The sequence below is a fragment of the Cnephaeus nilssonii genome, assembly GCF_951640355.1.
Source record: "Cnephaeus nilssonii genome assembly, chromosome: 4".
NCBI lineage: Eukaryota > Metazoa > Chordata > Mammalia > Chiroptera > Vespertilionidae > Cnephaeus > Cnephaeus nilssonii.
Window position 1 is genome coordinate 88,126,936 of NC_137075.1, and position 10,554 is coordinate 88,137,489.

Sequence of the window (10,554 nt, forward strand, 5' to 3'; positions counted from 1 at the left end):
TTTATAGATCGTTGGGGAATGTGAAATGGGGAAGCTGCTGTCAAAAACAATCTGGTAGTTTCTCAAGAGTGACATTTGACACAGCAATAGCATTCCTAGGTATATGCACTAGAAAATTGAAAATATATGTCCACATATAACATCTGGAGATGTTAGTTGAGGAACAAATATATCAAAAATTTGTATACAGATATTTGTGGCAACATTATTCAAAATATCCAAAATGTAGAAACAAGCCAAATGTCCATCAGCTGATGAATGGGCAAACAAAATGTGGTATTTCTACACAATGAAATATTATTGGACCATAGAAAGGAATGAAATACTGATACATGCTACAACATGAATGAACCTTGAAAACATTATGTTAAGTGAAAAAAGTCAGTCACAGAAGGTCATATATTGCATAATTCCATTTACATGAAATGTCCATAGATGGCAAATCTACAGAGGTAGAAGGTATATTAATGATTGCCAGGGGCTGGGGGGGAAAGGGAATGAAGAGTAACTGCTAACAGTGCAGAGTTTCCTTTAGGGGTGATAAAATGTTCTGAAATTAGATAGTAGTGATAGCTGCAAACTCCACTAAATTTTGTACTTTAAAAGGGTAAATTTAAGTGCTGGCCAGAGTGGCTCAAGAAATCCCATATGAACCAGGAGGTTATGGTTTGATTCCTGGTAAGGGCACATGCCTGGGTTGTGGGCTCAATCCCCAGTGTGGGGCATGTAGGAGACAGCTGATCAATGATTCTCTCTCATCATTGATGTTTCTATCTTTCTCTCTGAAATCAATTTAAAAAAAATATATATATATATTTTAAAAGGGTAAATTTAATAGTATGTGAATTACATCTCAATTGAAAAATATGCTAAAAAGTATGAGCAAGTAGAGTATAACCCAGGAATGCAAGGTTGGTTTAACATTCAAAAACCAATTAGTGTAATTCATCATAGTAATGGAAAAAAAGGGAGAAATCATGGGATTATATCAATAGATTCAGAAAAGGCATTGGACAAAATTCAACACACATTCAAGATACTCTCAACAACTAGAAATGGAAGGGAATTTCCTCAACCTCATAAAAGATAATCTATTAAAAACCCCTATAACTTACATTATACTTAATGATAAAAGACTGAATGCTTACCTCTTAAGATTAGAAACCAGGCAAAAATGTTACTTTCAACACTTGTACAAAAAAACAAATGCAATAAAGCAAGTGAGAAAAAAAAAAGGCAAATGTGTTGGGAAAGAAAAAGAAAAACTTTATTCACAGATAACACAATCATCTAAGAAAATCTTGAAGAATCTACATAAAAGTTACTAGAACTAATAAATGACTCTAGCAAGATTGCAGGTATTTCAGTCTAAGTATTTACCCAAGAGAAATAAAAGCATATGTCCCCCAAAAGACTTATACATGAATATGCATTTATTCATAAAAGTTAAAATCTGAAGACACCTCAATTGTCCAACAATGGGTCAATAAATAACTTTGGTAGAGGCATGTTTGTTTCAGCCAGGTAGCTACTAAACCTTTGTTCTATGGAGAAGAAGACAGTGGGATGAAAAATTAGTGATACTCACCTGGTCTGGAAATGTTAGTTGAGGAACAAAGAATATTTAGTTGAGAGGTAGAGACTAGAGTTGTTCAGCAAGATAAGAGTAAGGTCACAGACAGGGCTGTGAGATTTGGGAAGCAAGAAAAGAGAAATACCTCAGAAAGAGAAGGGATAGACTGACACAAATAGTCTATCTGAAGAGGGTGACTTTTGGGGAGAAGATGTATAAAGAGGATTTTCAGAAAGCTGGTATGTGATGTGATTCCCTCTTCTCAGTGTTTCTTTTGGATGATACACTGTACTGGGAGAGGCCCAGTTCAGTTTGGTCTACAAAATATGTAACAGAAGAAATAGCTATAGGTACCATATGCTTACTAGGTACCAGTGCTAAGCAATTTACAACATTCAAGACTACGAAGTGGGTACTATTATCCCCATTATATAGATGAGAACTCTGAGGCACAGAGTTTTAAGTCCTCTGTCCAAAGTCTCATGGTAGCTAAGTGGCAGAGCCAGAATATTCCACTGCAAATTCAAACCCAAATCTAAGGAGCAATTTCCCTTTTTTACCTTTTCCCTGACCAAGGGTCTCCCATCTTCTGAGGATTGAGTGGGTGAGGGAGGGTGCTAAAAAAGTGATTTGGCTTCAGGCCTCACATTCCCAAAGCCCCTTACTTCCAAATGAGGTCATATGTCCAGCCAGAGATACTCAGCCCGGCCTGAGAGAAGAGGGGATTCACCAGGTTCAAAGTTACTTCCCACTGCCTGATATAATACCCCATCCTATCTAATAAAAGAGTAATTTGCAAATTGACTGTACCTCTGCTACACCCACAAGCCACACCCACCAGCCAATCAGGAGTGAGTATGCAAATTAACCCAACCAAGATGGCTGTGGCCATGGAGCGAGCAGGTGGCTTGGGTTTCCCCAGCAATGGTGGAAGCCAAGCTTTCTGCCCACCCTGGCCTGGCCTAGCCTCTGCTCAAGGCTACAAAGTTTCAATTATAGAAGATAAATAAATCCCAGATACAATTGCCTCCGCTTGGGTCGCCAGGGGGCATGGCTGGCCTGCAAACCACCACAGGCCCCTTGCCCAGGCCACCCCATGCCCCAAGGGAACCCCCACCCTGATACAGGACACCCTTCAGGGCAAACCAGCCAGCCTCCACCTGTGCACCAGGCCTCTATCCTATCTAATAAAAGAGTAATATGCAAATTGACCATCACTCCAACACAAGATGGCTGCCCCCATGTGGTCAAAGATCCTGCCCCCATGTGGACACAAGATGGCCACCACAAGATGGCCAGCAGGGGAGGGACCAGGTCTGCAAGGGAGGGCAGTTGGGGATGATCAAGCCTGCAGGGGAGGACAGTTAGGGGTGACCAGGCCGGCAGAGGAGGAAAGTTGGGGGCAACCTAGCTTGCAGGGAAGGGTAGTTGTTGGGGGGGGGGACCCAGGCCTGCAGGGGAGAGCAGTTGGGGGTGACCAGGCCTGCAGGGGAGAGCAGTTAGGGGCAAACAGGCTGGCAGGGGACCAGTTAGGCATCAATCAGGCTGGCAGGGGAGTGGTTAGGCGGTGATCAGGCTGGCAGGCAGAAGCGGTTAGGGGCAATCAGGAAGGCAGGCAGGTGAGCAGTTGGGAGCCAGCAGTCCTGGATTGTGAGAGGGATGTCCGACTGCCCGTTTAGGCCCGATCCTACTGGGATCGGGCCTAAACGGGCAGTCGGACATCCCTCGAGTGGTCTCAGATTGGAGAAGGTGCAGGCTGGGCTGAGGGACACCCGACCCCCCCCCCCCCCCCCCCCCGGCCCCGTGCATGAATTTCGTGCACCGGGCCTCTAGTCTATAATAATAAAAAGGTAATATGCTAATTAGACCAGACGTTATTCCAGACTATGCCGGGACTGGAGGGAAGCCTGGGTCCAGGTGCCAGAGGGAAGCCAGTACTGGCAGCTCAGGGAAGGGAGGCCTACTCTAGCACAGATTTCGTACATCAGGCCTCTAGTGAATTAATAACTGTGTAAATCCCATAGCTACAGATTCTAGCACAAGTCCATTGCTTTTAAAATACTCCCTAATTTTTGTTACCTCATATTGATATATCTCAATTTTTTAATCTTGTGGGACACTAACGAATGGAATGGCCTCTCTCTCTCAGCCTTTGAGAAGCCTCAGTCCCTTCCCACCTGTCTGAAAGGATCAGGTAAGAGGGGAACGTGCCAGAAGCAACTATGCCCCCTCTGGGAGCTGCTGGGGTCTCCACTGTCAGCATGGTTCTAGCCACCGGCTGGAGTCCGTCAAAAGCCTGGGGTCTCAGAGGCTTCATGGAGCAGATCACATCCACCCAGAGGTGTTCTGGGATTTGAGGGGTTTGTGAGAAAGCCGCCAGGTTCTGATTCCAGGGGAACAGTTGTCTTGGGGTCTTAACCAAGTTGTTTTGGGTTCTCACCTGGGGTAATTTGACCCCCATACCAGAGGACAACTGGTAAGGGCTGGAAACAGTTTTTAATTTTCACAGCTGGGGGGTTTTACTGGCATCTAGTGCGTAGAAACCAAAGATACTCCTAAACATCCTACAATGTACAGGACAGCTCTTCCCAGCAAAGAATCCTCCATCCCAAGCATCAAGAGGGCTGCAGCTGAGAACGGGGCCGGGCCACAGCACGCCCTCCTAAGAAGCTGCCCTGGAGTCCGAATCTGGACTGGAAGCTGGAGGGGGCCGGGCACAGGCCATGCTCACTGGCGGACTTTCCCTGTCATCACCTGGCCACCCCCTGTGGCCCCTTTGCTGGAGAGCTCGGTCCTCAGGTAAACGTTTTCCCAACTTGTTTGGGAAACTTCTAGAAAAAACCCCTTTAGCCACCTTGTAAGCCGTGAAGATGTACCATGCTATGCTTTTTCCACCAAAAAAAAAATTAAGGTGGTTAGGGGATTTTTATTATTTTAGTTCAAATAACTAAAAAGTGGCAGTCAACCATTAAGATCTCAAAGGTGGTGCATCCACCAATCAGCCCTCAAGAAGGCATGCAGATGGAGCTCTGGAAAAAGAGAGCCAGAGGGGGTTTAGTATCAATGAATTAATGGTCTAGACCAGGGGGAGGGGCGATAACCTAGGCATTCTGACCTGGGTGGGGGCAGCCTGGCAGGTGGGCAGCAGGGAGAGGGAGGGGGAAGGCCTCCCCTGTCCTACCCCAGTCACAAGCGACCTCAGTGTGGGGCCCTTGGGGAACCCGGGGACATTTGCCTGCACTCTCAGGAGAGTCTTTTCTTCTCTCCTTTCTTCTACCTGGGTTTCATCTTTACTAACTAGACAGGGGGCTATCAGGGAATGTAAGGCAACCTGCTCTAGTGACATTGCCTCTCAGAGCAAAAAGCAGAGGGGACTAAATTCAGCCAACGGCCCGTGTAGCCACTGAATGCACCAGTGAGAGCCCACAAGGAGAGGGGAGGGCTTCCGGACCCTAAATCCCTCCCGGGGCCCCATTTTGCTTGGGATGCTTTGCAGACGGCTGGACTCGGGTCAACTCCAACAGGTCAAAGCAGTGGTGAGAATGGATTTGGAGCCAGTTAAGCCCAGGACACTGGATCACGTGGGTGCCTTTGTGTTCCCGGGAAGGTGAGAGAACGAACAGAGATGAGAGAGCTGAGTGATGTCTATTCCTTCTGGACCAGCAATGACCTTGACTCTGAGGACACAAACTGTCCCCTCCCGGAGAAGTGGGCGCCACCATTTCCCCTACATCCCTGCTTGGGGAGCTTGTGAAAAATACCTCTGCTCAGACCAACTAAATCAGATTATCTGAGGATGGGTCCCAAGCGAGTATCTCCTTCTGGCTTTGAGAGATTTTGCACCTCCTTCCAGGGACGGAAGCCTGATTTCTGAAATGATTCTCCTAAAGGAAAAGTACCTAATTCTGTAGTCAGCACCCTCCCTGCCCCCCACCTGGGGAACCACAGACACTCAGGTTTCTCCCAAGTTTCAACCCTTCCTTAATGGTTTGGTCAGAGCATCTATGCTCTATTGAGACAGTCTTGGAAATGAGCCGAGTCAGTAGGCATTGGACTGAAGTATATATTTGTCCTAGTACTTGGAATAGCAAACCAATAGGAGAACTGAAACTGAATAGGTATGAATCTAGCAGGTTTGTGGCTCTAAAAATACCATCTATTTTCAATTGTCTTAAGAAGCCCATTTACCTACAATGTACCCTGCTAATTTTAAACAAGGCTGATCCCGTAGGCACTGGTGTTATGTTATCAGTTATTGAAACGCTGAAATACAGATTGGCAAACAGCTGCTTCTCCTAAATTCTTGGGGTTCCCCCTCCTCACCTTCTCCTTTCTCCTCTCTCAAGACCACCCCCTCTCCCACCTCCCACAATCCAGCAACTTGTTACAGCAGAATCTGTTCGGACTGCTAGGTGCCCATGCTACACAGGTGGTCAAGTATGTGACCTTCGATTATAAGTCATTTAATTCTTCTCATGAAAGCAGCTTGTCCTGAGGTTCTCTACCATTCCCTTCCACCAAATTAACACCTGGGAAACAGACCCAGAGAGGGAAAGAGACCTTCCTATGGTGATAAACACAGTTGGAGACAGAGCTAGGAGCAGAATGCTGCCTCGTGCCTCCCTCCATCCAGCTCTGCGTCCCTTCATAAATCAGTATATTCCTCCCGTCAAGAGGTAGAGCCTTATTTGCTTCTCCTTGAGTGTGGGCTGGGTGACTTAGAGCTTCACTTCTAATGAAAAGAATAAAGCAGAAGGGATGGGAGACTAGGTCATAAAAGGCACTGTGAATGCTCTCTCTCTCTCTCTCTCTCTCTCTCTCTCTCTCTCTCTCTCTCTCCTCTCTATCTTCCTTTCTCTCTTCCTCTCTCCCAGACTGATTGATCTGGGGGAAGCCAGCTGCCAAGAGTGACCCTGAAAAGAAGTTACTTCATCTCTCTCTGCCTCAGTATTCCGCACCCAAAAAGTTGGAGTGGAGGGGAATAGTACTTACCTCCTATGCCTGTTGTGAGAATTGGTGGGTTAATTCATGTACTTGGCACATAGTCAAGGATATACCCCAAGGATGCTGGAAACTGTTGTGCAAATTGTTCACTGTTCAAGAGCCCCCATCAAATAGGTGCTCACCAACCAGCCAATGCCCTTTGGCCTGGGATTGCCGACCAAGAGGTGGCACTGTTTTCTAATTTGTGCCAGGGCCAAGTGTGAGCCAACAGCTGTCCTGACACCATGTTCACTGTCAGCATAAGGAAGTGGAGTGTTCCGCAAATGCCACCCTAGCCTTCTTCTTAGGCTCTGGGCTGATGTCAGCTGACGGGTGCTGGCTGCATTACAACTGTACTTGGTTGCTTTGTGGGGTTCTCCAAATAACCCGAATGTGATGCCTCAGGTATCCCAAGCTACTAGTACACTATACTATAAAATACTAATAGAAGTTAAATGTGAAAATATTGACAATGTGATACGTTTAAAGTCATGCATGGCAACACTGTATTGTTTGGGTATACATATAAATATGGTCCAAGCATAGGGAAGTGAATAGGAATAAGGATCACATTCTGGAAAACAGTTGCCTGGGGGTGGGGGTGGTGAATGGGGTTAGGAAAGGATGGACAGAGTCCTTCAGCTCTATTCATAATTTATGTATTAAGTTTAATGGTGGATACACAAGTGTGTGTTATTCCTTCATCTTTTTAAAAATATTTTTTATTGATTTCAGAGAGGAAGGGAGAGGGAGAGAGAGACAGAACCATTACTGATGAGAGAATCACTGATCGGCTGCCAGGAGCATCCGCCCGCCCCCCCCACCCCCCTCCTACTGGGAATCAAGCCTGCAACCCAGGCATGTGCTCTGACTGGGAATCGAACCGTGACCTCCTGGTTCATAGGTTGACGATGCTCAACCACTGGCATTCCTTAATCTTCAATATTTAAAAATAATTCCAGGAATATCATTGAAAGAGAACATCTTTCTACGTCAGCTAATATTTTAATTTCTCTCCTCATTAGTCTCTGTTACATAATAAATAAGTGTATTGATGTGAAACCACAAAATCAAGCAATTATTCATTCAACAAGTATTTGCTTGAATGCTAGACTATTCAAAGACAAAGAACTTCATGTAAATATTATAACACTATAATAACCTATTCGGTTAGTTGGCTACTTCCCCTTCTTGCTATGAGGGCAGGATCTGTCTTATTCATAATTATGATCTCTGCTACATAATAGTTGTTAATAAATGTTAAATTAAACTTAATAGAACATAAATATGACCGTTTTTATCCTTATACAGCTTTCAGTATACTATGGGTGAGAAAAGATATAGGACATTATGGGTCATGATAAGCACCATAAGTTATGAGCTAAGTTCTTGGGGAATTAATTTATTTATTCATACATTTATTCACTTGACAACTATTTATTAGGCATTTCCTAGGCACTGGGCATATATCTAGAGATGAGAGAAACACAGTCTTTGGTTTTCACATGGCCACTTCTCATCACCTTTATCACCTCCTCAATGGTCTATGATACCAATATCTCTCACTTGGATTATTGCAATAATTCAGTATTATAATCCTAACTGGCCTCCTTAGTTCCACTCTGCTCCCCTCGAGTAAAATCTCAACTGCAACCAGAGAGGTCCGGTTCAACCCAAGTTAGAGCTCGCCACTCCTCTGCTCTAAAGCCTCCCCTGGCTCCTCATCTGCGGGAGATCGCAGAAATGGCCACAGTTCTTGACATGCCTCCTGTCAAGAGGTGAAGTCTGCTACTCAGTCCGCTGAGTTTGGGCTGGCCTTGTGATGGTCTTTGTCCGGAAGCACGTGCAGAAGGAACAGCGTGCAGGGCGTGAGCCTGGGCCTCAGGAGGATTGTGAAAGCTCCTGCTCTTACTCCTCAAATCCTGGCAGCTGCTGTGTAAACAAGCCCAGGCAAACGTGTTGGGGGAGGAGAGACCACCTGGAGCAGGACCATCCCAGACAAGACCATTCTAGATACACCAATTGTCGGCCAACCTTAGCTGTCTGAGGATAAGAGACAGAGTCCAGCTGAGATCCGCCTAGCCCAGCCTCTACCAGGAGAGCCTTCCCGATGACCTCCAGACTCACAAGCTAAGTAACTGGTTGTTTCAAACCATTGAAGTTTTTTGTGGGTTGTTAGGCAGCAAGAGCTAAACTGATTCATCATCTCATTCTGAGAAAAAGTCAACTACTAACTGTGTTTCCAGTACTTAGAACATTGCCTGATACCTGGTGAGTGCTCAATAAACATTTGCTGAATGAAATGTGTAACTGGGGTTAACATTCTAATGGTGGAATCAAAACACGCACACACAAAGTTAATAAACTAGTGAAATAATCATAAAATGTGATGGGTGCTATGAAGGAAATAAATAGTGGTTGAGATAGAGCATCACAGAGTGGAAGTGGGAGGGTGGGTCCTCTAGGGGTCTTCATTTCTCTCAGAACAAAAGCCAAAATCTTTCCAGTGGCCTCCAACCCTGCAAGATACCTTGCTGACTTTATCTCCTGCCATTCACTGCCTCTCTGCTCCACCTAGTCTGGCCTCCCTGCTGTTCCTCTAACACATCAAACACACTTCCATTTCAGGGTGATTTAAAAAAATATATTTTTATTGATTCCAGAGAGGAAGGGAGAGACAGAAGCATCAACGATGAGAGAGAATTATTGATCGGTTGCCTCCTGCAAGCCCCACACTGGGGATGGAGCCCGAAAACCAGGCCTGTGCCCTGACGGTAATCCAACTACGACCTCCCTGTTCATAGGTTGATCCTCAACCACTTAGTCACGCCCATTTCAGGTTCTTGATGGAATGTTCTTCCCCTAGACACCCACACCATTCGTTCCCTTTCTTCCCTTGAGTCTCTACTCAGATGATCCTTTTCAGTAAGGCCTTCATGATCACCCTGTAGAACTAGCAACCCACTGACCCCCAAATTTCCCAAACCCCTACCTGCTTTATATTTCTCCATAGCAATTAAAGCCATCTGATGCATTATGTAGTAACTTCTTTATTTACTGTCTACTGTCTGCCTCCCGGACTCGAATACAACTTCTAGGAGAGAAGAAATTTGTTTTGCTCAATTTACCCTGAGAACAATATTGTCTTAGGGCAGAAACTCAGCCAATGGATACAAGATCCTTTAGGGGCATAACTCCTGTTGATCCTAAAACTAAGCAAGGCAAGCATTTATTTTTAAAAATATATTTTGTTGATTTTTTACAGAGAGAAAGGGAGAGGGATAGAGAGTTAGAAATATCGATGAGAGAGAAACATCAATCAGCTGCCTCCTGCACACCTCCTATTGGGGATGTGCCCGCAACCAAGGTACATGCCCTTGACCAGAATCGAACCTGGGACCTTTCAGTCCACAGGTTCTATCCACTACGCTCTATCCACTGAGCCAAATCGGTTAGGGCAAGCATTTGGATTTTAGCCTTACTAGAACTAAGTCAAGTCCTTTTTAAAAAGCCAAAATGCCCAGGTGAGTGTTGGATTGCTTACTGAGAACTCTACAAATGTACTGATGGCAAGGCTAGTAACATTACAAAGCTAGTAATACTACAAGTAACAGCCATTTGCAGCATCTTTTACAATCTGCTACGGGTATTCTAATCCGAGCTATATTATTTGCTTCTCAAAACAGTTCTGAGAGATGGGTAGGGCAGCTTTTCTCTTCCTCCATTTACAGATGGAGATAGTGAGGGCATAGAGCTAAGTGAGCTACCCAAAGCCACAGATGTACTAAGTGACCAAGCCAGATTTCAAATTGTGGCTGGTTTGACTCCAAGTATAATGCTCATTTTATTTTTTATTTGTTTTTTCATTCTGGGCTCTGACCTAGTGAATCTTTCTTTCTTTTTAATACATTTTTATTGGTTTCAGAGAGGAAGGGAGAGGGAGAGATAGAAACACTAATGACGAGAGAGAATCATTGATCAGCTGTCTCCCCCACACC